General features: G+C 39.7%; 2 long non-coding RNA genes across 2 annotated transcripts in view; one reads left to right on the top strand and one right to left on the bottom strand.

Annotated features, from left to right (window-relative positions):
- LOC137473026 (uncharacterized) overlaps positions 1-11,199 on the bottom strand; it is a 53,364-nt gene extending 42,165 nt beyond the window's left edge. The window contains exons 1-2 of the long non-coding RNA XR_010998561.1: positions 11,040-11,199; positions 10,202-10,346 (exon numbers count right to left, since the gene is read on the bottom strand). This is a non-coding gene — a long non-coding RNA (uncharacterized lncRNA). The remainder of the gene's footprint in view (positions 1-10,201; positions 10,347-11,039) is intronic.
- Positions 1-25,721, top strand: part of LOC137473027 (uncharacterized) — a 146,808-nt gene extending 121,087 nt beyond the window's left edge. Inside the window, exon 9 of the long non-coding RNA XR_010998565.1 lies at positions 25,702-25,721. This is a non-coding gene — a long non-coding RNA (uncharacterized lncRNA). The remainder of the gene's footprint in view (positions 1-25,701) is intronic.
- Positions 25,722-27,117: the final 1,396 nt, after the last annotated feature.

Raw genomic sequence — 27,117 nt, 5'->3', positions numbered from 1 at the left:
CAACATTCCTCTTGGACTCAAATGTTTATTAGTTTATTTAAACAGCATTTAAGTCTTCAGCCACCATTTCTGCAACATCTTGCTCACCTAAGTCAAACAACCCTAGATACCACAATGCAGAATATTAGTTAACCAGAGAATCACAGAACATACTGCTCCAATGTATAATCTTCATACAGCACAGAAGATGGTGCTGGGACATGCTTTAAAATATCTGAAAAAATAAGTACTCCTTAATCAATGGAATGATGTCTCTGTAAAGGGGTGTCAAGCTAGAGTGCATCTGGTCTTGTTTAACCAGCTGTAAGTCAAAAGGACAGAAGTGGCCAAGGAAAGAAGACCAGGAACAAACCAGGGGATCTGCAGTCAAAATGGTGAGTGCATGTGCAGGACCAGGTTCCAAAGGGAATGATTTTTGCTGTCAGTGAGTCATAAGATCTCAGTGGAGCACACTTAAAACATTTACCTGAAAAAAAAAATAGGAAAAAAAATCCAGAACTACTTGACAGTTTTCCATAGAGGAGAAATTATTAACAGTCATAGAAGCCTTGCACAGGAATTTTAACACATGTGTTTCAAGCCCTCTCTCTGCTCTTGATGTTTTGTTTGACCAGTCTAGTACAATTTTATGTGTTACCCCAGAAGTGTCACAAGACAGAGCTCCAGGGTACCACACTTCTCTAAGTTGATATCCAGCTAAAGCACATGTGGAGGACAGGCCTGCAGTTTGCTACAACATATTAAGAACATGATCAGGTTGACTTTGACCTCTTCGAAATTTAAGTTAAGATGAAATGTTTCTCGTCTCTGTAACAGCGGCTTTTATAAAGAGAAAGAGTGAGGTCTTTTTTCCTCTGGAGTTGCATATGTATTCTTCGCACAGCAAGTTACAATGAGGACAGCAATGGCCACGATCCCGTACCAATGGTGTTTGCAACACCTTCAGCCACCTAAATTATTGTGACATGCAGCATTTCCACCAAACACCTTGGAGCCAAGCACAGTTTTAAAAGCCACAGCAAAAATTAACAACAAAGTTCTCAAAACATTAAGAAAGACAATCTACTATGTTATTTAGAGAGAGTTAAATCCTATTTGGCAAATAACAGGTAAGACCTTTGCACCCAATGCACAACATCTGAGGACTTCCACACTGATGTAGGTCTGCTGAGAACTACCAAAGCACAAGCATTATTTTCTCTGCTTATGTGCTCCATGCAACATGGAAGATGTAGACAGAATCACTCAGACCAGTCTCAAAACTGGCTCTTCAATTTTCAGTAGGCAGGAACACCCACCACCTGCACAACTCACTGCAGCCTTGCAACAAATACTCACTTCCAAATATCCAACTGGAGGCTCACAGATCTGTAGTGAACTGATAAACCAGCACTCCCAGGGCAATAGCCACTGCCTTCTTTATTGCTTTAGCCTTCTCACTGGCAACCATGAGGAAAACACTGCATGTATACACTGTGAAACCTCCCCTGCTTCAAAGGCACAGCCCTTTCTTGTCATCCAAAAACTAGTAGGGACTGGGATGCGGTAATATACCCCCAGTCCTGCACCCGAAGTGTCAGTCTATCAAGAGTCTATAGCAATTATCAACACAGGCAAAATCATGTAGCCAGGAACTGTGATCTGCCAGGTTAGCACACAGAAGATCTCCTCCATGACCACTCAACAACTCTAAGTTCAGAAACAAACACAGAATTTTTGCTTGTGCATCTCCAGTGCCTTCTACATTGTCTCCATCTTCTGGAAAACTTCATCCAGGTCTGCAGTCTGCCACCAATTAAAACGGACTCAAACAGAGAGCACACACAGTTGGAGGTCAGATGCATCAGTGGGTGAAGAATACAGCTTCTGAACACTGAAGCCTACTGAAATATGCCAGCAATAAGTTCTAGGGCAGTTCAAATGAAAGGGCTTGGCACATGAACGGAAAACAAAACTAAGGACAACCAATGAAGTCCTAACAGCACAGGTATGGATGATACAAAGCTTTGTTACATGGATGTTCACAGGTAGGTTTAATGAGTCTCAGAACTACAATACAACCTGATTATATTTACTGACATTGTAATTAATAAGTGTACTGTGTTAGTTTTATACTAATATAGAGAGTTAGCACCACAGAAGAAGGCCTGTGCATTTCTTCAATCACTTAAGTTTTCTTCTGTGGCTCCAAAGTCACATTTGTCTACTAAAATCCTTGGAATACATACAAGCACCAACTTACAGTCCCACTTTTCAGGGCAGGTTTCATCAGTCAGAAATACCTGCAGTGTGGGCCATGCTAAAAGCTGGGGAAAAAATCCAAACTTTAGACTTTACTGCTGAATAAATAATGATATATATGTAATCAAAGCCCCAAAACTGTAGCATGTCTTCCCTTGCCCAGAGGTCAGGGTCACAATGAGTGTAACTCTTACTGTCAACCTCACTGCCTAGTCTGGGTGTTATTTAAATCTGGTGCTAATTCGGAACTCATGCAATAAAGGTGATGAATTTCTGGATGATGGATCCATGCTATACAGACTGTAGCTGAGATCATAATCAAATGAGTCAGTATCAAGAGGGTTCTTATTTTTCTACTTTAAAATCTACAGCCTTTGCAAGGGAGAAGCCATGGCAACACTTCTATCACCCACAGGGTGGGGTGCATCTCAGGCAGTATGAAACAGGAAAAAGAAAAAATGCTTTGTGTAATTCAAAAACCCCAAAAGTAAGAGTTTCATATTGCACAGCTTCATTGTTAAAGAATGTATCTCATATTTAATGAATTCTTCCACGTAAAAAAAGCCAAATTATATCAGAAAACAGAATGAAATGGCTTAATCTGTGCAGAACGTGTACTCCTCCATCATGACAAAGCACAACAAAATAAGAACATGTAGCATTTTGACATCAACAAAGCTGCCTACATAGACGCCCACTCTTTCTTATTTTCTCTGCAGCATATTTTTTTAACTCACTCATTTCCTTCTGCATCTTTCTTGCCATTCTTGACTTATCTACTCCCCGTCCAGCTTCTTCAGACTTGTTTTCACATGAAGACTGACCATGGAAATAGTTACTCCCTTACAGAGAGTTCAGAATACAGCATCCATTTTAATTTTTCCTTCTCCTTCTGTATTTATATACCAATAAAAATAATTTCCTTGAGAAACAGAATCGTTATTCCAGAGTATCTGAAATAACTAGAGCAGGAGAGTTATTCTGCAGAGCTAGGCCTCATGTTGTGATGGATTCACACATTTGGTCCCACCTCCCAGTAAGGAGCTGGCAATTACTGCATTCCAGTGCAGGACCATGGATTTTTTCCAGCTCCCTTAGTCCACATGCAAGTTACAGCTGATTATGGCAGCTGAAGCAGCAATGCATTTTTGCATCAGATGTGCAAAGGCTCGACAGACTGGACTGGGTATGAAAGAGCAAACGTGCAGTATATATTGGTTGGGGGTGTTCTGCAGATTAGAATTATCATTCTTGACAACCATGATATTTACAGATCTGCTTTACTGATTTTATACTTACAGATCTAAATCTTAAGAAATGCACTGTATTTATTACCTCAAGTGATAAGGGAACACATCCCTCTAAAGGTTTTAGATCCTTCTCTGCTTTATGTGAGGAAACAGCAAATAACTGGAATCCTGTGTTGCTTTTGTGCTATTTGAAGGATTAGTCTCTCCTCAGTTCCTGGACAATACATATATTAAGTACACTAAGTGCTGCAATTAGAGCTTAAACACTGTTTAAATCAGACACATCTTCAACACAGCTACTTGCAAAGTATAATTTATCATTATTATGTAATTATGTTAAAGTGGTGGTATGCAGAAATCTTCTATTTCACCTGTTCATCAGATAGGCTGATGAAACAGATTTATCTATATATTAATTCTTAGAGTATTTTCTGAGTACACACAAAATTCTCAGTATTTAAACTTTTACTCTTGAAAACCACAGCTTTTTTACCCAATACCTAGATTCCTAATGGCTCACTAAATAGACACAACAAATCTAGCTCAGATATACCTAACCATGGCTGTGGTCACAGTTCCCTTTTTGATGCAGCAGTAGGCATCTACTTTTTAGACATAATCTAGGAAAGGCTAAGGTGAAAAGATGGGGGGGAAAGTACAAAAAATCCTAAATATTTCAGGCTTTCTTACTCAGTGGACAGTAGCAAAAAAAAAAAAATTAAATCTGCAAGCAATAATATATACAAAAAATATTTGTTATTGACACAAAGACAGGGTTGGTAGTTAGCTGAATGCAGGAAGGCTTTGCAATTCTGTGCAAGAGGTAGTAATAGCTCCAACCTCCTGGCTGGTCAAATACAGAAGCTAAAATATTATGAGAAATTTCAGTATATGATGGCAATCTACAAAAAAAAAAAAAATCCAAACAAAGCCAGACAAAACCCAAAATAAACAAACTAACAAAAATCTCACCACCAAACCAAACTAGAAAACATTCATGAAGGGATATAATGAGCTTAAAGGGATATAGTGAGTTGTCAGGAACAAAATAGTCCAAAAGATTAATTTTTCAAGCTGACTCATTGTAAAGAATACAAGTTCATGCCATTCATCAGTGAAACTTGACCAAAAATATGAAAAAAAGGCTCATCTAACCTCTGCAATTAAGCACATATGTCTTAAGTTCTGGAGCAGGAGATTTATCTTCAAGACTTCAACCATTTCACACATGTAGTTTGAAATTGTCCAACAAATGCAAAAATTAGTCATAGGGGACTCAGATACAGCAGAAGCATTTAAGGCTCGTTTCCGTAGGAAGCCAGGCTACAGCAAATGTAATTTAAGTTTTTAGTAAGAGCTTGCCAATTTACTAAAAAGCTCGGAGTTACCAGAACAGACAGTAAGTGTTGGGGCACAGCATCCCATCCTCCCTCCCATCCTACGTGGTAGAGGCCAAAGCCTCACGCAGAAGCTAATAGGATGATTACCTTGAGAAGGATTACACTGCACAGAGAAGCTGAAGTCTGCCTTTGTGAGAATTAAGTCCATCATCCTTACTGTCAGCTGAACTATTTTCTTTTGCCATATTTCAGATATATTATCAATTGGTCTTCCTTAAAATGAGTGCATCTCAAAGGACATTGATATAATAAGGTGGGATAAAATGTATTTGCAGATCTTTTTTTTTTTTTTTTTGGTTTGTTTTGTTTAAGAACTAGAGAGTCCAGAAAAGGATTCAAGAGGAAAAAGTAATTAATTCTTTTATAAAATATAAAAGTCTGCCACACTAAATTAGCAGAGTATAATTATAATACAGTCTATATCTAACAAGCTTAGCAATAAAGGATTGAGCCATGATCTGTTCTACAGGAAATGCCAAGATGTGACTCAAGTAGATCCACATAAGGTAAAAACATTGTGAAAGTACTGCTTTACACCTTGATATGGAAAAAAAAGTCTGTTCTTGGGGTTTCATTTCTCATTTCTAGGCAATTTAGAGAAGGAGCACCTCCCAACACACTCTCTCCATTCTGATAGGATCCAGATAGTGCAGAAAGTGCTACAGGAAGCAGTTACTCCAAAATCAGGGAAGTACTTGTATCTTAGGGACTCAAACAGAATGAGAACGCAAACAGAATGAGTAAAACCTTCACCCTAGAAACATGTCCTGATTAGACTCAGGCTAGACATGCATCACATCACCACAAGTATTTATAAACATAGATAATAAGCTTGTTCAGAGAATTAGCAGTTCACAAGAAAACAAGGCTTGTATCTTTGGGTGGTAGTGCAAATGCAAGCTAGTGAAAAGAAACGCAAAATACTGGACACTTTTTTGCACAAACAGAAGCATTACAGAGCAGTAAACAAAAAGCTACCAGATGCTGGATACTGCTCTGGATAGAAAACAGAAAAAGAAAATAAAATCTCAGCCTCATAATCACTGACATTTTGGAAAGTCTTAGCAAAATAGTCTACTTTAGCTAGATAAGATGTTCCTTGTTCTGACTTTTGAAGAAGAAAATCGTTTTGGAAGAATCCACAGAGGATTGTTCTGCAATGGTTCACTCTTACTCTCATCATACAAACAATAATAATAATAACAACAATAGTAGCACCTCAGTTTCAATTGCACCAACATACCACTTGGCTCACCTCACCTTAAAATAAATAGATAACATCAGGATTAAATTTTCGTGTGTTACACTCACAGGGGAAAACAAAATCACCTCCTCACCTGCATAGCAAAGTCAAAGCAATCAGATATGCAGACAGTGATCATAATGAAGGCTGAAAACTATGCTGACCATAGCCAAAGGGACACCATTTATTGAGGTTACACCCAGGAAGCCAAGCATTTCATCTGCAGCACATGCTGAGCATCAGTGCTAAATCAAAAGTGAAACTGCAAAAGGTAGCTCTGTGACTCTACTGACACTTCCTTCCTGGATGGAAAGGTAACAGCTTTCACAAGGGCAACTCAAAGCCTTCAATCATAATGTCTTGTCAAATTCAAGTTAAATTTAAATGGACTAGGAAATATGAAAAAATGTACTTTCTGAAACAGCTCTCATTTCCCTTAATGTCAAGGTAAGGTGCCAGATAATGGGCAACATGGGGTGAAGATGGGCGAAAAGTGAGAAGAAAACTGAACAGAAACTTCAAAGAGTTAGGAGAGACATCTTGATCCTCCTATAGTTGTGGCTACATTCAGCATTTAGTAGGGAACAAGTAAGCAACACATAAACAAATACATTTAAAATAAATAGCTCCTCTTAATTTTACACTCATTACAGAATGCCAGCTTGCAGATTAAATATACAGTTTTTTAAAAACATCTGCATGAAACAAATTAACTAATATTTACATCAAAGTTCTCTTATTATCAGAACAAAGCAAAGATACCCTTCAGCCATCTTGCACTAAAAACAAAGTCAAAGCAAAGCAAACCAATGTTGACTGTGCTTTTTGAGGATGATATAACTACTACAAAAAAGTCTATTCATTACTTCTAAACATTCCACAATTTAAGTCATTTTTGCTTCAATTTCACTTTCACCTCCAGAAGCTGGTTTCAGTTATTGGGTTATTGAGTGTGTTAACAGGAAAGCACCAAAACAACTTCATGTCTATATATGTTTATGTTTTCATAAAATGTGCATTAGGTAACCCCCTCTTAAAACCAAGCATATGAAGATAAATAGAAATTGCCACTCTATATCTTTGTCTTCACTGACATGTCATTTCCCATTGTGAACAAGATACAGACTGACTACAAGTTTCTGTGAACTAACAACAAAAATAAACTAAAGAAATTCCCATTGTATTCCTCACTACATCAAGCATCTTATCCATTCCTGTCCAACCTAGCAGCTCCAGGTGGGAGCTTCCTAAATACATCTGGATCTTCATGTGCATTTATGCATGTGTTTGAGAGCATAGATGGTAAAGAAAGAATGCATCAAATCCAAAGGTAGCTGTGGAATTAAACGCCAGATCTATGAGCTTGGATTGTATTGGGAGAAAAAGGGGAAGACCTCACCCACCACTGCACGTGGCAGAAGCTTCTCTTCAGCTGCCATTCTTATTAGACAAAAAAAGTGATGAAGTATTTTAAGTAAGGAAGTAACCAACCAAGTTTTAGTGATTTCTAAGAAAGACCTACAAAAGCATTCCATCTGCCAAAGACAAAGTTCTGTGATCTACAATAATGTGCAAAGGGTGGAAGTATTGTGGACAAAAAGAATGAATGAAAAATTAGTTTAAACTACTCCTGTGGTTCTATTTTGCCTCACTGACAATGAATCTGCATCACTTTGATTGAACTACTATAGATTTTTACCTATTACAGAAGTTAGGGCTAATAAAGTTTGCTAAAGTTTGCTATTTTAAAAAAACCTTAGCAAAAACTAAACAGAAGAAACAAAATTTGCATGCAGGAGTAAAACTTCCCAAGATGGAAAACCCCACTTCTTCAGATCATTAACTCAATATATTTTATTGTAACATGTGGAGAAAACAATGACCATGAAATGGATTTTCCTTGCAATAAATAGCCCAAGTTAACAATTGTTCTAAATATGGAATTTTTTTTTATGAGAAACAAGAGATGGAATGTGTTTGTGCATATCAGTACACAAAGCTGCAATTAAGGCTTTGTGTATATTCTGGATATTGTGCCTTCAAAATGAAGCAGAACAGAGTTAATGAAATTTGAGAGAAAAAAATTCAGCATTAGAGACAAGGACATGAGAAGGGGTTTGATGTTTCCTTTGATTGATGTCAGAGCAACTTTAGTTCAAAACTAATAAATAGAGATGCAATAATCAGTTGTACCTGACCAAATATCCTCTTACACAGAGGCAGCATGCAACCAACTTTGCTTTCATACAAAGGGGCAATCCAATTTCACATTCTTCAGTATTTTCTGCTCCCTGACACGTATTTATGCCAGCTCCATCTGGCCTTGCACAACTCACAAATACAGCCCAAGCCCATTTCTTTCTTCATATACTTGCTACTCCCACATCTCCCATCTTCTATCATAATCCAACCAAAATGTTCTACAAGAAAAAAAATAATCTATACATGGAAACAACTACAAACATATGCTACTGACAAATTATACATAAAGGTAGAAACTGACAGCAGAGCTGGGATGAACTGCAATGACGATGGTGCTGTGGACATAAATGTACTAACTATGGAAAACAAAACATGAGCTTGAATGAGATGGACCTCTAAGAGAAGAATCTTAAGAAATGTCTGCTCCATCACTGTGTCTTGGAATTGACATTTTAACAGAGCACATCTATTTCAGTTCAAGCCTCATTTATACCTCAGATTCAACACATGGCTTCTTTTGAGGATATTTCCAACTCTTGCATTCCCATAACAATCTAAGACACTAATGGAGCATTCATTGAAGTGGAGAGCAAGCATTGCTCAGAGCAGAGCATTTCCAAAAAGCAAATGGAAATAAAAAGCCTCTATCTACATGCAGGAGAACTTAAATATGTTAGGCACATCTCTACACCAATGGCCTCTGTTACTTGTGTCTCAGCCTGTAGCATACAAGCCCCAGTGCCTCAGTGAGGGAGTCCCAGGGGTGGCCTCCTTGAACTTGTAGAGCACCTCTCCCAACAGTGGTCTCTCCACCCATAAGAAGAGTCACCTCTTCCACAAGATCCAAGATTCTTGGTCCTTCTGTTTAAATCTCCAATATATCTATTCAAAGATTAGATTTGTGTTAACAACCTACGTGCACCCATCCAGAAACAAAAAGCTCAAACCTCAAAAGACCCCACACTACCTCAGGTGCAAGAAACAAAGTCATCCCAGTGAACCAAGAAGTAGAAACAGAGCAGAGACAGAAAACAAATGTTCTAAGCCATACACAGTATCCCAGCTTTTGTATGACAGTAACTAATTTTAGCATTATTAACAAAAATGCATGTGTTTTTACAATGCAGAACAAAAACATCACATCAAAAGATAATTAAGGCAAAATTTAAAGGTCATTAGAAAAACCTTCTTGCCTAAATGCACGATAAATTAGTGTGTCTTACAATCACAAAACACTTATTTTCAGCACGTTTTGGAAAACCAACACAAAGATATTCACCCTTTGCCATATAAAACCTGAAACTGAAGCTGGCATCTCACAGAGGTGAAACATAGCAGACTCTCATAAGCATTACAGAATCCAACTCCTGCATAAATATATAGGCACATCAAGCTTACTGTCAGTGAGACCAACCGTGGAAGAAGAGACATTACTGTCTATACATGATGGGTTCTAAGCATAGGGCAGAGATCTCACTAAGCAACAGAAATCTCTGAATGAAGTGGGTCACAACTCCTTCCCCCCTACAAAATTTCTTTTCTTTCTTCTTCTAATAATTCCATTAATTTTTAAATAAATACAGTCAGTTATAATTAACATCATTTCTTAGGGTTGTTTTGATTAAGCAGTGTGGTGCATGGAAGTCATTAGTAAGGCTAGTAAATATATAAATACCTAACAATACAATTCTTGCTAGTTAGTTAAGCCTGTGTTCATCCTCCTCTAATTTAGAGATCCTGCAAATCTGCAGTGACTTGCAGGCCTGGCCACTGCTTTAAGGGCTGATGGAAAGAACTTTTTTTGAAATTTCACCCATCCACTAGAACAAACCAGTCTTGATGGGGAACCAAGAGGGAAAAATTACAGTGTGTGCAGGTACTCCTCTGATCCAGCCCACTGGAGTGATCTGCTCTGTAGTGTTGCCATAGAAAATGCAAAGAAAGCCTCCAATTAGGGACCGAGGTCACATTTAAGCAGAGATATTATGTAAATATCAGCCAGCCAGCACCCTGCAAAAAAAAAAAATAAATAAAGGCCTCATCCTGCCAGCCCTCCAAGGGCAGGCCTCGCGTTCGCTCCTGGAACACCGCTGCCAGCAGCGCCCGGCTCGCAGGAGCAGGTGCCAGCCCCGGAGGCTGCCCCGGGGACCCCCGGCACCGCAGGTACAGCCCGGGAGGGGGGCGGGCGGCAGAGCCGGGATGCTCCGGACCGTCATGCCGCCGTGCCGCGGGTACCGGCGGGGGTGGGGGAGCACAGGGAGCCCCCGGGGCTCTCCCGGCCCCTCCGCGGCCGCGCCCCGGCCCGCTGATGGCTGCGGGGGAGCTGCGGGAGGGCGGGGGCCGGCAGGGCACCGGCCGAGCGGGCCCCCTCGGCGGGCCGGAGCCGCCTCGCCCCGCCTGGGGACAGGCAGCCCCTGCCCCGCCAAGCACCGGCCCCCCTTCCCGGGGCTTCCTCGCCCGGCGGGTCACCGGCACGGACGGGCGAGCGGAGAGGGGCACAGCCTCGCCCCGCCCCGGGATGCACTTTTTTTTCCCTTAGGCACCTCGCAGGACCAAAGTCTCCGAGAGCGGCAGCATCCTCCCTCCATCCTCCCTCCATCCATTCATCCATCCCTCCATCCCTCCATCCCTCCGTCCTCCCTCCCCTGCCACCGCGTGCCCGCGCCGCCCCCGCATCACCCACTCGTGCCCGCCGCCACTCACCCACTCCGCGGCCGGCGACAGCGGCAGGGCCCGGCCGAGCCCCCGCCCGCTCCTTCCCCGGGGGGATCCGCTGGCGCGATGCGGACAGAGCGGCGGCGAAGCACCGCCCGGCAGCCGCACCTCGCTGCCGGCGCCGGGTCCCTCCCCAGCTGTCACCGGCGGCCCGCCCTCGGGGGCGGCGGCGGCCGGGCCCTCCCGCGGCCCCGCCCCGCGCCCGCCGCCGCTCGGGGCGCTCGGCAGCGCGGCCGCGCGGGCTGCGCGCTGCCTCCGCGGGCTGCGGCTCCGGGAGAGCCGCCCCGCACGGCGCCGGGCGCTGTGCGCGCCGCCGGGACCGGGTCCCCTCGCTCGGCCCCCGCTAAAGCAGGTGCGGGCACGTCCGGCACAGAGTGCCGAGGGGATGGACCCGTTTAATTTTTTATGTCACACAAGAATTAGACTTGGAGTTGTCAGATCAGCTCAGCTGCCGGACGTCTGTAAATCCTGATGCCATTTAAAACCTCGTTCTTTTGTCAGAATGGAAGAGAATACCAGCTTGAAGCTCCTGGGCCCAGGCTTTGCTGGGGGTTTCAAACCAGACTGATTCCTCCGTGCCGATGTACATTGGCTGTGAACTAAATGCTGTTCATGATTACATTTCTGTTGATCCAGATTCAGTGATGACCCAGTGAATGCTGCAGAAATGTGTTTTTGTGAGCCAAGCACCAAGAACCTCCAGGACTGGGAACAGTCATGACAACTGTCTCAGTGTTATATTGATGGTTTATGCAGTATTTGTGTAAATTGGCCCCAAATCAAGGAGAAAATAAACAAGTTTACCACTCCATTTGTTTTGCTGTTGTTGCTGCTGCTGCTGTAGTGCTAGGTTTGTACTTAGTTTAAAAACACAAGATGGCTATGGGAAAACAGATTTGAAACAGGAATCACAATATACAAGAAACATGCATCAGCCGCAGAACATGCTCAAAGAAGTAGTTTGATGGAGTTCAGCAGAGAGACAGCTCTGGGCAGCATCACAGGCTGAGAAGGGAACAGAAACATCACGGAAATTTGAGAAGAGAACACTTCAGTATTGCAGATAAAACTAACTCTATTGATGGCCATACTGAATGATTAAAATCCAAATTGGAATGCACATTTTAACAGTTAAGGCAATTAAACAGAAACACCTTTTGAGACTAAAAGGGAATATGCATTGCTGGGTGGTGGGAAGCAACATCTAAATCTCTTTCCAAAGGGAGGCATTTCAAACAAGACCTAAAGGATTTCTTGTAGCCAGAATAACCCCAAAAGTTCCTTCTCTGTAAGAGAAAATGCTGCTTTTGATTTTAAAATCAATACAAATTGAATGTCCTGGATCGTGTTAATTACTTCATATAGTTAATTTTTTCCATTTTCTAAGAAAATTTCAGATATAAATGTTTGATATTTAGGCTTTAAAAAATTCCAACATATTTATTAGTGGCTGTGTTCCAAGTCTGGATTAATGAAACCAGAATAAGCAGCTTGTTATGCTTTAGCTGCTCTCTAACTGTTCTTCATAAGAGTAGGAATCTGGGGCCTTAGTTCTGGCCCTGGTCAGGAAGAGAGGAAATTTGAGCTCATAAACACTATATGCAGGTGTTATATTAGTGTTATGTCTTGTGCAAGGATGCAGTGTTGTGTTCTGAAAAAAGGCAGGATATTCTGTATAGGATTTGCTTGTAATGGGTTGGTGCATAGGGTTGTTACATGCAAAATACTTTCTTATTAAATAATTTTCATTTCAAATTACTTGAAAATAAAGAAGAAAATATAGTTTATATTATAGCTAGCACTTTGTTTCTTAGTATTTTTCATTAATAGAAATGTTTCAGCTTTTTTTAAATTAACATAAATTTGATTTCATTTAAAAGTAACATGATTATCTTGTCTGCACAGATATATTATCCTCCTGTCAGACATGGCTCTAATACCTGCTGTTCCATTCAGATGGAGAGCAACTATCCCTCCATGAACCCTAAAGCATTCTTTTGAGAGCTTGGACTTTGATATCCACTAATATCTAGAAGCTGAGGGATCCACTCTCTGTGCCGCACAGATTTACTGTAAAGATGATCCCATCCCCACAGTGCTGTTAGTGGCCATGGAATAGCCAAGAGACTGGCATATTAGGTGAAAGTAAAGATTTATAATCTGGCCTGGTTTTTGTTCGCCTGTTTATTTACAGCAGTGTTGTATCTTACTGGAAGAATACTACTGGGTCAAGCCCAAGTTCTCACTGGAATTTGGTGGGTCGGCCAAAAATTAATCCTGCTATATCCTGACAACTGTGGTGTCCCTGCTGATGTGGGAAGCTTCTGAACGACACAGAGTGTGAAGCTGTGAAATACAGACGATTCTGCAAAGGAAGAGAGGTATTTTGCCCAGCTGTCTGCTGATTTATTACTACTATTGTTTGGCTAGTGTGTTACCTGCTTCCCACCTCTGCTATTAGTGGCAGGTAAAGCAGACTAAAGTATGGGATCTGAAAAGTGGTATGTGAGGCATCAGCAAGAAAATACTTGGCTCTGTTCTGAATTCCTTAAAAATCAATGCAAATTCTTCATTTGGTTCAGGAGGAATAAATGAAGCAACACTTTAAAAATGCCCTAAAAACCTTCTGGTAACCTTACGCCTATGCTATTTAGAATTAGAAGCACTTTGACTTTATTGCACGCTTGCTGCAGTAACTATATTAAGTAGAAAGTAAAATAAAATTTCAAGGACAGGCCATAATTGAAAAGTTAATTCATTTTTAATATTGATATTTTCATTTTAAAGAGCTTTAAGCCTGCAGAGTAGCAGAAGAATATCAGACTGCTTGCTTTGAATTTGCCTTTTAATCCTAATAAAATCTCTTATAAACAGAGGTGGTGCTCCTGTTCAGTTAAAACTCAAAGTGCGAGAAGTTTTTAAAGCTTCAGTTCTTTTTGTAGTGCCTTAAGCTTTTACATTCTTTTATTAAAAAAAAAAAATCTTAGAGCCCATTTGAAACTGATTTACACAGAGGGGACCAGCCTTTTTGCTGCTGTAAAAGTGGTACACTGATTATTTTTTATTATTGTTGTTGTTATTATTGTTAATATTATCAATACTATGATTTAGAAATAAAAAACACACACTCAAAGAACAGGGTTTTTTTAAAACAGTTTATTTTTTCCCCACTGAAATGCAGCCATCTGCAGGCAGTTATATGATAGTGCATAGCAACAGTACAACAATTATGGACAATATATGGCTATATTTAAAACTTCTTACAGCACTGATTATTATGAATGTTAATACTGCTCAGGACAAGCAAGAGAAAATTTCTTTTAGGGGGAACCTTAAGTCAACTATAATTATGCACTTTAAAGGATTTGGGTGGGATCTTTTATGGGAATGATTTTTCTAGAAAATTTGGATTCAAGACATCTCCTTCAGAAAGCCTGGGAGATTTGGAGTCATTGAAATGGAATGAGGTTTATTCTTCTAAGTTATTGTGGCATTGTGAAACTTGCAGTGGATTTGCATTTAAAACAGTCATGTTTTAGCATTCATTTAATTATTTTAAAAACACTATTTTCAGATTCAAGCTTGCTGGAAAGAGCTGGCCTGATTTTCTGTACTTGGGATGTGTTTTGTTCAGAGGGCTGGCTGCTAAGTGTCTGTGTATGGGATGCCTGGGCTCCCTCTCTGCATTCTGGGAGAATCTCTGGCAAGGCTATCTTGGCCCTGGAGCAGAGGTGCATTTTACGCACCCCAAGAGAATCTGTCTTACTGTGCAATTGTGTACAAAATTCATAGTGGCACCAACACATGCCAAAAAAAAATCACCTAGCATGCTGCTGAATTTCAAAACACAGGATGTGCGTCTGCTGTACCAAAGGGGAAGTGGTGCTGGCATGTACAGCTCTCAAGGTGGGACCAGTAAAGTTTTGGCCAAGGTCAGAACCTGCCCACACTTGCCAAAAGTTGTTTGTGCATCGTATAAATTCTTTCAACAACACATCGTCAGAACCTAATCTTCTTTTACAAATGGCCAAAACACTTATAAGACAAGTTGCAGTGTATCTTCTTCGAGATGTTCTCCTGCCTTTCTCACCCTAGCGCTGGGTTCTGCCTTACATGGGTGATGGTATAGTATCTAGAAATAGCATGTGTTACAAACTCCTGCTTTTAATAGGGAATAATTAACATGCACAGGTATAAATAGTGACCTAAGGAAGTAGACTGCAATTAAGAGTTGAAATATGTAGTTTAACAATCATAAGTTGTGTTTCTGTATTTACTGGATAGATTGTACAATATTCCTTTTTTGTGTGTGTGTCAGCAGGTGTCTGAGCAGATATGTATACACTTTTAATGTTTTCTTGCACCTGTTTTAGAGAAGTCACTTATTCCTTAATAGAGGGGGCAGAGTCTTCTGGGAATATACACCCTGAAATTAGGATTTATTATGGGCTTTATGTACAGCTGACTTGGTTAAAAGCTGCCTTGCTGTGCAGTCACCTATCAAATCAAAAATGACAATATAAATAGATGAAGTTAATGACTATGCTGTGCAATATGGGAATAAAGCATTTGACTTGTTAAAACAAAAGGGAAAATGGAAGATTCACAATATATTAACCCATGTGTGGTCAAAGATGCTGCTACAGAAGCAAGCACTAGTACTTTGGATGGCAATTGATTTCTCATGCTGCACTACCTGCAAAGCCTTCTTTAATGTGTATGCTGAGATGATTAGCTGTAATAAGGAGAGGCTAGGGATTAAAAGTGTAAAAATAACAGCCATTATACTTCTCAGAAGGAATTCTCTGAGGATGTGTGCCTGTGGCTCACTCATGCTTGCTTTACTACGTGATGTACTGAGCTAGTCAGAGCTTTGTTCATAAAAGGCTTCTAAACATGGCTGCTAAAATCATGACATTTTGGTGGACCATTTTTTCTCTTCATGATTCTTTTTTCTTTCTTTTTAAGAATGAAGTGCTAATGACCACCTTGACTGTCAAAATTCTTATAATATCATATATATCGATAATATTATGTAAGTTCGTCAACTCTTGGGTTGTAGCATCCCTCTTATAGAAACTTAACGTGCAAAAGAAAAAAGAAATCAAAATATCCTTTAGTGATCTTCTAATTAATATCAGAACTTAATAATAGAGAATATTTTAGTACTGCTGCTTATATGTTTAGAGCATAGGTGTACTTCTCTTGCACCTAGGGATTCAAAACTGCAGGTTCAGGACATGATACAAGGTTATGCATCATTTCAAAGGATAGCAGCTAATTGGAAATGCCCTTTAAGATCTATCACAGCTTCTGTTATGCAAACGGATGTAAATCTTCAATAAGAATGCAAAATCAATAAATACTTTACTGCTGTCATGCAAGGTCTTTGTTTGAAGCATTCCCCTGGATGTAGCTTTCTTAGAGAATGAAAAAAGGTTGCTCTCATAAAGTTGACCTTTGAGAAGAAATAAAGGGTGATAGGTAAGTGAACAGATAGTCTGATAAATTCCTTCCCTTTGCCCTATTAAAAGAGAAAATGAGCCAAAGATTTGTTTATCTCTGGAAAACAGTATGTAAATGAACACAGATGTGTAAGATCTGCTGTTTCTCACTTGGAAGCAGCTCTCTTCAAAGACAGAGTAGGACTTTAATCAGAGGTAGAAGCTGGATAAGACCAGTTGCTAACCAAAGGTACAGGGAGTTTACCTTGTTAAAGATGAAATGGGTCCTTTCATTACTCATCCCAGAGATGCATTACCATAGTCAGTGAAGACCCCAAAACTCCTCCTGTACTATCATATTCTTGTAAATGCTCAGAAGCAAAATAACTGAAATTGTTCCTTACTGTATGATTTCTGGTTGTGCAGAACTTGGATGGTTTTGTATGTAATAAAAGTATATTTAATCTCTGTTAAGTATATTTAATTTCTGTTAAGTGACAGTTAATGTGCAACAGAGGAAAATTAAATTGTTTTTCAAGTTTAAAAATTAATTGCATCAAGCATAATTAATATTATGGTAAGAAAAAAAATTGTATTAAGTACCCATATAGTTTGGGTCTCCTTATATCACTTTAAAGGCAATTTCACCTAAATTCAATAAAACAGGCTGCAATAAGCAGAAAATTTAGACAAGATTAATGACATTAGCTCTGTCTTTACAATGTTTGTCCTTAGGAAATGTACCAAATTGATTATTGCCTTAAAGTACACTGCTCAGAGTTCAGTAACAACTTGAGTAATTAAAAGTGTGTAAACATAGACTTCTGTCCAAATAACATGGAGTGCATTTATATTTTCTTATGGCCCCCTTTTTTCTTTAGAAAAATAATTGGGACTAGAATAGAGCAGTTCAGCTGGAAGGGACTGATATCAACACTCTAGGCTAGCAGCAATATATATGCTGGTGGAGATTGCCAGTACCTTTGTGTGATGGAGGGTGGAGTCACATGGCAAATAAAGACTAAGAAAAAACAGGGATTCGTGGCAAACAAAATTTAATTATACTCTGTTATGAACAGTAACACTATGAAAGTGTTGTGTGTACTGCCATAAGATGATATAATACATACAAAAGCTTGGAAAAGGCTCTCAGTTGTTGTCTAGCTACAGTAACGTCGTAGTGGGTTCCGACAGATCAAGGGGGAAGCTGATAGCAGAAGGTATCAGTAAATCAGGCTGTGAGAAGATACAACAGATGTACAGTGGAGGAAAGGGCAGTCAGCAGTAGAGGAGACCGAACTGCTGAGGTCCCACAGCTCACACTGTGTATGAGCTGGCTGCTCACAGCCCAGGGGGCTCGTGGCTGTGCTGCTTCCAGAGGCAGCGTGGCCGCTCTCCATGCGGGCTCTCGAAGGCTGGCTCCAGCCACAGTACTTTGTAACATGGACTTTATCCTCTGTGGCTCTTCCCTCGGTGATGATTCATGATTCACTTCAAAAAGAGAGGGCTGCCAAGATGACAAATTTAGGCTGCAGATCCTGCGTGCAAATTAATTCTCTCTCTGTGCAGTCTTTCCAATTTCCCAAAGCTCATCTAAGGAGGCTGCAGGGCAAAATGAAGCAAAGAGAATACTATTCATACCTCAGACCTCAGTGTATGAAATGTGTTTAATCTGCTAAAAATGGTAAAGCTCATAAAGTGCCGGGAAGTGCTCAGAATTTCTGCATTATTTCCCTAGCTTATTTTTTTATTTATTTAAGATGTCAGTAAAACTGCATTTGGAATATGGCCTGCCCATCTCCTATAGAAGCCTTTCTTGCTTACATGGAATGAGTCAAGCACAGTGTCTATAAAACACTTTGTGGTGCCAGGCATGAGGCAGTGTAAGGCAAAGTATTTCTCTGCTTCAAAAAAGGAATGTTCTCTTGCCTAAAGTGAAAATGAAACGGAACCTCCAAAGGCATTCTCTGTTCCTCATGTACCTATCAAAGGGTATAACAGTACTGAATTATTTAGGTAACTTTCCCATTAGACTGTGCTCTTTTAAGAATCATTTCAAGTGGCTTGGGCTCCAACCATAAAAAGTCTTAGCATATTCTAAAGACTGTGAGAATTGCCCAAAGGAAAGATTTTAGGTGAGTTAAAAATTTATAGCCAAAATAATTTTTGCAAACTTCAAATTGCATTTTTGTGAAATAATCTTTTTAATCTTAAGGATGTGCTGGTTTTGGCTAGGGAAGAGATAACTTTCTTCACAGTGGCAGGTGTGGGGCTGTGTTGTGGATTCGTGCTGAACACAAGGTTGACAATAGAGAGATGTTTTTGTTATTGCTGAGCAGGGCTTACACAGAGCCAAGGTCTTCTCTGCTTTTTCACTCTCCACTATGGCAGGGAAGTTGGAGGTGAATGGGAGATTGGGAGGAGACACAGCCAGGACAGGTGACCCAAAGTGACAAATGGGATATTCCAGACCATGTGACATCAAGGTCAGTACATAAGTGGGGTGGGGAAGAAGCAGGTGAGGGGGGGATATTTGGAGTGATGGTGTTTGCCTTTGTTTGTCTTTCCAAATCACCATTACTTGATGGGTTCTGCTGTACTGGAGATGTGCGAGCACCTGCCTGCCCGTGGGAAGCAGTGAATTAATTCCTCATTTTGCTTTGCTCGTGTGTGTGGCTTTTGTTTTCTCTATTACTCTGTCTTTATCTCAACTCATGAGTTTTCCAACCTTTAATTTTCCAATTTACTTCCTGATCCTGCTGAGTGGGGGAGTGAGCAAGGAGATGCCTGGGGTGAAACCACATCACATAACTTAAAAAAAAACCAACCCTCTCTGTCCCCTCTCACTCCACTAAAATGCCAGGTTAGAACACTAAAGGGAGTCTAACTCAAGAATTAAATTGGTCCTTTTTTTTTATCCTGTGTCCCAAGAGATTCTTGAAGATTTGTTTATTATTCCCACTCTACTATTGAAAGTTTTAAGACCAGATGACACCTTGATCATGTGTAAAAAGCAGATCTCTATTAATGAAGTTTAATGAATGCAATGATTCACATAAGTATGTCAACAAAAACACAAAAAATAGAAGGCAGATGTATTACCAGCTTTCAAATTGCTAACTGTGAATATTGTCAAACATTGTGTTAGCAAAGCATTATGCTGACTGGATATCTAAATTTGGTTCTTACTAAATAAGTCTCTGATCAGTAGTCTCAGCTGTGTCCAGCAGAAAAAGTTTTTAGGCTTTCTCACCAATCTTAATGAGATTAACAGAGGTAAGAAGCAATAAGGGAATATTCTAAATATCATACATTTAAAAAGTGATATATTGCAACATGCAATTGGAATTAGTTACTTATCAATGTTCTGAAGCTCCTCAAATCTTCTTTAAGACTGACTCATGAAGTGTGGTAATCTGAAGAATAAAGATATATTGATAAAAATCTCAAAGTTGGACAAAATGTTGATACATTATCTGAACTGCCTTGTTCTCTGAAGCATTATTCCTAATACCTGGATATCCCTTATAGCAGTTTGTACTGGCTCCTCTTAAAAAAACCCTCTTAAGATGGTTGTACCTATGGCCTGCTACAATGGTCTTGTAAAGTTTTAATATCTAATCTAAATCTCATATGCTGCAAGTTATAACTTCCTGTTCTAACCCCTTTGAGTACTAAAAAACATTCTCTTTGCAAACATTTTGTATATTTTGAAGTCTCTTCTTTGCCAAGGCTAAAAGACCAATTTTCCCACATTTTTTTCCTAAATTCCATCTAGGTTTCTGACTCACTGCTCTTCACTGGACTTTATCCATGTGATTTGCCTCTTTCCAAAGTATGGACCTGGATTTTGAAGTGTGGCAGCTGTGGCCTTACAATCCTGAGTAGTGAAGGGATTACCTCCTGTATGCCGTGCATGCCACAATGGCACTTGCTTTTATCTGAAATAGAATGACATTCCTAATTTATCATTTTTTAATCTACTGTAATCTCTTGTGTACTAGTACACAGCCAGTTATTCTTCATCCTTCTTTGGCTTCTTGATCCATCCTGTTACTGACTTATCCTGAATCATAGATTAGCTCTATAAAATGTAACATACTGTGTAAAATTCTTCGGTGGCTTGGGTTTGGTTTTTTTCCCAATTTATTTGAATCGTTGTAATGATAAAATAAGTGAAGAACTGTAACAAATTGTCTTTGAATATCAGGAGTAATTTTATTTAATCTTTCCTGGATCTATTACAGTAAAGTGGATCCTGAAGTAGTGTAGAGGACAAGTAGTAGAGAAATGGGTTTGAATCTCAGTTTTTGTAATTATAGAGTGATTTTTTTTCCATAGTTTCCTTTGCTGTTAACAAAGTCAGAAGGAGACTGACTGAAGACAATTGTCACTAGTGAGATGTGAGAAATGTCATAAATTGTTTGTTTTAAGCTGTGTTGATAAATTCTAATTCCATTCAGAAAACTGGGTTATCTCCTTCAGTGGAATGTACCTATGAATTCTGAATTCAATACAGAATATAATGGTATCTTCTGATTAGTATGGTGGGGAAAACAGGGAAATGCAAACAGGGAACTGCAGATTTTGTCATATGCTGAAAATATGCTGGTATTCCTTTTTATGAAAGCCATTATTCATTTGTTTATCAGGAGCAGTATTTCTAGGAAGTGTATCTCAGGAGTGTATCTCTTGCTGTACCTGTGACTGATGCAAGTATAAATGCATTATATAGATGCATTATAAATGAGTGGAGAGGAACAAATAGTCCATATGAAAGGCCAGAGACTCTTCTGCATAGCTGTTTGGTTTGGGGGGCTTTGGTGACTTTTTTTGTGGGGGGACAAGGAGATAGGAAAAAATATTACTGTAGCCTTTAATGTCAAATTCTGTGTTCTTAACTGTGAGCAGTCTAAATGGGACAGATGTAAGTACAAGTAACTAAGCTTAACTAAGAACATGAGGTTAATTTTTAGATGGGTTTTTGCTAATATTTAATATATTACAAATTTTGTAATGTTCCATAACACCTGAAGTGTTTGTGTGTACACAAGCTTGGATGGCCTTTTCTTCAAATACATCATTTTGCCTAAAGAGCAATAGTAATTTTTGCTAAATCTTCGCCTTATTTAACAATTTGTGATGTCCTTCAGAAGGGCGGTTAAGTAGCTCTTGCAGATCGAGAGCTATAGAAAAGGGCAAATTTGTGGCCTCAGTCAAGGCAGCAATTCAGTCCTGATCCCAGGCACCCTATGGGAAGGACTCCCATTGGAGAAGTTTATGGAGGACTGTCTCCTGCAGGAAGGACCTGGAGCAGGGGAACAGTGTGAGGAGTGCTTCTGAGGAGGAGGAAGGAGCAGCAGAGAGGACCTGTGATAAACTGACTGCAGTCCCCCAACCCCAGTCCCCCTGTGCTACTGCGGGGAGGAGGTGGAGACTATGTAAGGCTGAGACCAAGAAGAGGGATTTTTCATTATCCTACTCTCATTTGATGAATAATAAATTAAAATAATTTTTCCCTGAGTTGGGTCTCTTCTGCCCATGACAGTAACTCGTGAGTGATCTCTCCCTGCCCTTATCTTGATCCATGAGCCTTTCATTTGTCTCCCCTGCCCAGCTGAGTGCAGTGATAAAGTGACTGTAGCCAGCACCTGGCATTTAGCCAGGGTCAACTCGCCACACTGAGTTTGTTCATCTGCATTATACATTAACTGTTTCAAAATTAAAAAGAAAATTTGCACCAGAAAGTGTGTAAAATTTCAGGCCAAAGTTGTATCAGTGTGGTGCACATCATACTAAGGCCTGCTGGGTGCAGTAATGATGTAGACATATTTCTGCACGCATGTCTGTGCTGGAAGAAGGGCAGGTAAAATCAAGGGTGATGTAATACATAAAGCAGAAAAATATCATTTGTCATTAAGAAATAAGGGGACAAGAGATTTTTGCAAGGAATTAGGATGAATGGGGTGAGAAATTTATGCCAGAAACTATTAAAGAAAAGTAGGGGGCAAATCAGTGCATTTTCATGCAGCTTTTGCTACTGGCACTTCACCACTAGTGGCAGCCAACTAAGGCTGTATGTGTGCAGGGTTTTTCTCCTTCAAAAAAAGGATAGGAATAGAAATACAGGATAGGAATATAGCAGCTGTAAAGCACTTAGAGAAACACACCTGGATAAAGTCTAAAAAGAGTATTTCTTTTGTAGCTGAAGATGTGAATTTGATCAGTCTCAATATGAACTAAAATTGTGAGACTTCTGTGAGGTTTAAGCTCCCACTAGTAAATTAGCATTTCACACTGTCTGCTCTCTATAGTTCCATCAAAAGACAAAATTATTTCAGTTTCTCAAGAACCAAGTGGAATATATTACTTGTATTTTCCTTGAAATAGCTGTTAAGAACACAACAATGACTATTGCCCAGCACGCTTCTGTCTGTTCCCAGACTTTTTGTAAGCACTCGTACCTTGAGAGTTCAGAAAAATAATTTTCTATCACCTTATTAGAAATCACGATTTCCCTGTCTAATTAGTACACAACATACGTTTCTATCATCTAAAATAATTGCAAATGCTTTAAAGAATGAAGAGGTTTTATTGCCACCTGGTGGGAATCTTGCGTGTGACATGCACTAATTGCAGACAAGATTGGGAAGATGCTGAAATACCTCAAGCTGACCAACACCATCCTGCAAGAATACAGTCTAACTACATCTGACATCATGAGAATAATTATATGATTCAATTTTCTAAGAAAAAAACATAATTTAAAAGCATTATTAAAAGGCTGCAATCTGTCCCTACTCTCCTTTTAATGTCAGGTAAAGGTACTGTTAAGTTACTAAATTCCAGTTCTTTTGATGTTAATCAACACAACTGGAGTACTGGCATGTATAAATAAAATCTGAACAAGCTTTTAAATGTGAAATATAGTAGAAAAAAATAATTTTCATATTATATAAATAATATGGCAGAAAATAGTATTTAAAAGTTTTTGGGAAGATAGCCTAATGGACAAAGAACAGAGGTTTAAATATGTATTTTAAATTGACTAAACCCTTTCTCTTTATAATTTTATGTAACTGACAATCAATAATGTGAACTTTGCAGGTAATAATTCTGAAATTCTCCATTTAAGAACTCCTTGACACAACAGAGGGAGGGGATGCCATCCAGAGGAACCTAGTCAAGCTTGAGAAGTGGGTCCAGGAGAATATCATAAATTCAACAATCCAAGTGCAAGGTGCTGCACTGAGGTCAGGGTAATCCCTGCCATGAGTTGAGACTGGGAGAAGAATTCAATGAAGGAAGCTTGTCAGAGAAGGACTTGGGGATTCTGGTGGACCAAAACCCGGACATGCCACAGCAGTGCACATTTATAACCCAAAAGCCTAAGCCTGGCCTGAGCTGCATCAAAAGAGGCACAGCCAGCAGGCTGAGGGAGGTGATTTCTCCCCTCTGTACTCTGCCCTTGAGAGACCCCATCTGGAGAGTCGTGTCTAGCTCTGCAGGCCCCAAAATGAGAAAGGTGTGGACCTGTTAGAGCAGGTCTAGAGCAAGCCACAAAGAAGGCTGGAGCACCTCTAGTGCAGACAGGCTGAGAGTTGGGATTGTTCTGCCTGGAGAAGGCTCTGGGTAGACCATGCACCACCTTCCAGTATCCAAAGGGAGCTTAAAAAAACATGGAGAGAAACTTTTTACACAAACCAATAATGATAGGACAAGGGGGAACAGTTTAAAACTGGAAGAGGACAGGTAGATATTAGGCAGAAATTCTTTACTCAGAGGTTGGTGAGGCACTAGAAGAGGTTGCCCATCCAGCCTGGCCTTGAACACTTCCAGGAATGGGGCTCTGGGCAACCTGGTCTAGTGGGTGGCATCCCTGCCCATTGCAGGGGCATTGGAACTAGATGATCTGTAATGTCCCTTCTGAGACATTAAAGGCATTCTAGGGTTTTATGAGTGCAAAGAGAATCCACCTTACCTGAACGTTGAATGTTAAGAAATGGTTACCACAGCAAGTCCTGCTTTCTGACTAAACCCCCAAAGACATAATATGACAGAATTTGATCTGATATGACTAATAGCATTTATTTCCTGTCAGGAATTAAACTTTCAATGTGACAGTTTTGCACATTTTTGAAACATTAATTACATTCTGCATAATCTCCAGAACATAATTCTTTTACATTAAACATTCCTAAAACTGAGATGTAGCAAGGCAGTTTTTCAGACAGTAATTCATATGTAATGTTTTGTGGTTGCAGAACAACATGTCCACGTTTGCTGCTATGTAGCAGGAGTAATCCTAGGAGGGACAGAAAATAGTTTATAGAAAAAAAAAACTTCCAGGGTCTTTGGCAAAGTATTGACAGTTTATATTTCAAGCCATGTGAACTTGTCTGAAAAAGGAATGGTCATCTCTATTTGTCCAAAGTAAGCCCAAGATCACTTCCTTCTGAAATGTGTGAATATGCTTACAGCTTTAATTTTTAATAGTCAAGGATTTAATTAGCTAATTCTAAATTTTCTCTAACTACCAAATTGCCATTTAACACTGCCAAACACTTTAATATGTAATATTTCCTACTAAATTACTTCCTATAATTATATCCTCCGCTCTTTTCTCCTGCAGTTTTGGAGAAACCAAACAGAAAAATCTTTGCTTTAGAGCTTTTTTCCTGCCCCTATTTCATGCAAATTGTTCTGCAGAAGAGAGGAGGGAAATGGTCACTTCAGTGTACTTGGCTGAGAAAAATAGATGTAATATATTGATGTCAATTCTTAACTACTGAAGTTAATTCATAGCTATAGTGTGGATAGGGTTTGAAGAATCTGTATATTCTACAGCAGTTCTTACAGAAATTGTTGCATCACTGCCTTCTGATTTGTATCTATCAGACAAAGTCCAGTGCATGGCTTCAGAAAGTAAAAGCAATCTCTTGTACTTGGGAATGCTGAAAATTAACTGAACCTGTTACCAAATGTATCAAACCATTCATGGAGTTTTTGATAAACAAAATCTGATCAAAATGACACAGGAATGAAAAAAATCTTTGAATTCTTTATTTGCTATGGCTAAAGGAATGTTTTTGGGTTCATGGTTTCCTGCTCACGTTTTGCATGCTTAATGCAGTGTGTCCTACAGTCAAACAGATGGCACACACGTGTATCCTCTCATCCTGGTAAAAGTGTGAACACAAAGGAAGTTCTTTGTGCACTGCCTTGGATCCACTGCATTGTCTCATCCAGTCACACTAGATGTCACTGTGAGCAAAGATTAAGCTTGAAAAGGCAAGAACACTGATGGATCAATTTACAGGCCGAAAATTGTGGCATACCTTCCAATTTGAAAGGTTGACGCAAACCCATCCATGTTAAACATGTTATTTGAGGGGGGCCATGGTACTTAATGTTACCTCATTTACTCACAAACTACTTACAAACTGTTGAAGAAGTTATTCCTATGAAGAAATCCTTAGTGCTTGAATATGTCCAGTTCAATTTTAGACCAAATTTTATCTCTGGCAACACCAGACTGATTAATAAAAAGAGTTCCAAACTTTGTTGATACTTGTTGCTGTTTTTTCAGGTATAAAATTTAAGGTACAATCCTTTCCCCCTAGGAAAACTGCCCTGCTTTCTCTAGACTGTAGCAGAACAGTGCTACTTTGATTCAAGTGCTGCTTCCAGAGTTAAGCAAGCTAAATCCCAGTTGTATTGTGGATTAGGAGCAACATCAGTAGTTGTCTCAGAGTGAAGCTGTGAATAGAACAAATCTAGAATATTCAAGGAACTGGAAGAGGAGTAGACTCCTCTTTACCTGTTCCAGGGAATGCATCTAACCCAGGGCTTACCTCCCAATAGTTGCTGTGTCAGACCTTCACAGTCTCACCTGCACATGGTTGTACCTGTGCCCAGTTTTAAAAACTTTTCCTCTTTCACAGTGCCTGCCCACAATTAGAAAAGGGGGCTGAGCAGTAAATGCAAAACTGAACATCTGGTACCACGTAAGTCACCTATGGCTTCCTTTAGTGTAGGTATTCATTTGAAAAGGAACATGCTAACCCTTTCATCATGGCTGAGAGAGCCAATGGGAGAATGAGAGTGATGCTTTTCTGTATAAAGCAGTGATGATGAACAATACTTTTGTGCTGCCACCCAGAGTATTTGGCACAAGGACAGTGGAATAAAGAGACATTAAAAGAACAGTGGACAGGGAATGATGCTCACATTACGCTATATACTCTAGTGCATGAAAACAGTACTTATGTGGAAGCTACTCCAAATCTGAGGTAACAAAGGCAAATTTAATATGCAGATCTGGGAAGAAGAGTCTTCATCATCATCTTCACAAAACTCCTCAATTCCTATTTTTACCTACTTTTTGCGCCCACTTCTTGTGTTTTTCCTTCTGTTTCCTCCCACCCTTTTATTAATTCTTTCTACTGAATGTCCATCCAAATGGCACTAACATCTTAATTGTTCCCATCAAATTGTTGATTCTCTGGATTCTGTGTCCCTTGCCTCAGTAGGCTTAAAGTACTGTGCTCTTTCTGACAGAAAATACCTCCCACTTTAAATTATACACTGCTTAAAAAAAAAATGAAAAGAAATCTGTTTTC

This window comes from Anomalospiza imberbis, chromosome 4, assembly GCF_031753505.1.
Source record: "Anomalospiza imberbis isolate Cuckoo-Finch-1a 21T00152 chromosome 4, ASM3175350v1, whole genome shotgun sequence".
NCBI classification, from domain to species: Eukaryota; Metazoa; Chordata; class Aves; order Passeriformes; family Viduidae; genus Anomalospiza; species Anomalospiza imberbis.
Note: the sequence above shows the minus strand (reverse complement) of the source record. Positions and strands in the feature narration are given on the sequence as shown.